This window comes from Mauremys reevesii, linkage group 1 (genome assembly GCF_016161935.1).
Source record: "Mauremys reevesii isolate NIE-2019 linkage group 1, ASM1616193v1, whole genome shotgun sequence".
NCBI lineage: Eukaryota > Metazoa > Chordata > Testudines > Geoemydidae > Mauremys > Mauremys reevesii.
In genome coordinates this window covers 134223902-134225534 of record NC_052623.1, presented here as the reverse complement: position 1 = coordinate 134225534, position 1633 = coordinate 134223902, and positions in this window count along the sequence as shown.

Sequence of the window (1633 nt, the reverse complement as noted above, 5' to 3'; positions counted from 1 at the left end):
TTCCTTTTCCTGTCTGGACAGTTAGAATCTCATTTCATGGTTGGACATCGGGGCGAGCTCAGCAGCACCGGCAGCGGAGGAGTTCATGTAATCTTTGAATAGAAAGAGGGACCCAGCATAGACTGACCAGGAACTCCTGGATCTGATCGGTGTGTGGGGCGAGGAGTCTGTGCATTCGGAGCTGCGCTCCAAAAAACGGAATGCGAAGACCTACGGAATGCGGAAGACGGACGCTACGGAGCCTGCCACCACTGCCCCACCAGTGACCATGGACTCTGACGATGGGACAGTGTCGACGGCCAGTTCCTCGGCGATGTTCGCGGACGGGGAAGATGAGGAAGGGTTTGTGGAGGACGAGGCAGGCGACAGCGCCATAACGCTGGTTTCCCCGACAGCCAGGATCTCTTCATCACCGTCACGGAGATCCCCTACCAACCGTCCCCGGCCATTAACCCGGATCCTGAATCAGGGGGAGGAGCAGTCGGTAAGTGCTTTAACCATGTAAACTTTTATTCTTAATATAAAAGGAATCTGAAGTATGTGAAAAGGAGGTCTCTCTATATATGGGGATAGAACAGAAATCCTCCTGGGAGATCTCCACGAAGCTCTCCTGGAGGTAATCGAAAAGCCTCCGCAGGAGGTTCCTGGGGAGAGCTGCCTTATTGGGTGCTCCGTGGCAGCACACTTTTCCGCGCGAGGCTTTCATGAGGTACTCTGGGAGCATTGCCTCCCCGAGCACGGCTGCATAGGGCCCTGGTTTGTGCTGGCTTTCACGCAGCATGCGCTCTCTATCTCCTTCAGTGACCCTCCTCAGGGCGATCTCGCTTGGCGACTCCTGCATCTAATTAGGAAAATTACTGTCATGTTACGCCCAGTCCAAAGTATTTTTAAAAAATCTCCGGACAGACGGCGTAGCAGAGAGTCAGCACGCTGCTGCGTGACGAGCGTAATGGAAAGCCAAAGAATCAAATGGACGCTCATGGAGGGAGGGGGGACTGAGGATGCAAGGTATCCCACAGTTCCTGCTGTCTCCGAAAAGTATTTGCATTCTTGGCTGAGCTCCAAATGCTTCTAAGGTCAAACACAGTGTCCGCGGTGGCTCAGGGCATAGCTCGGCAATTTACGCACCCTCCCCACCCCCAGAAGTGAAAGGGAAAACAATCCTCTGTTGACTCTTTTACATGTCACCGTATCTTTACTGAATGCTGCAGATAGATGCGATGCTGCAGCACTGAACACCGACATCCTCACTCCCCCCCCCCGCCATGAGTGGCTGACGGTACAATATGACTGATATCCATTGTCATCATCAGCCTATTGGCACATGGGGCAGTGCAAAAGGACTGGTAACCGTGCGTACTAGCATCCGTGAGGTCGATCAAGGGCGCCTGGCCCTAATTTTTCCTGGTAGATGGTGCAGTATGGCTGGTAACTGTCCTCATCATAGCAACAGGGGGCTGAGCTTCATCAGCCCCCACCCTTCATGTGTAAAGAAAAGATTCAATTGCCCCTGGACTAGCAGCAGGATGCTGGGCTCCTCTCCTCCACACTCCTTAATGTCCTATCTGGACTATCATAGCAACTGGAGGCTGCCTTCCACTCATTTCTCACTAACACTGTGTCTTATTCCTGC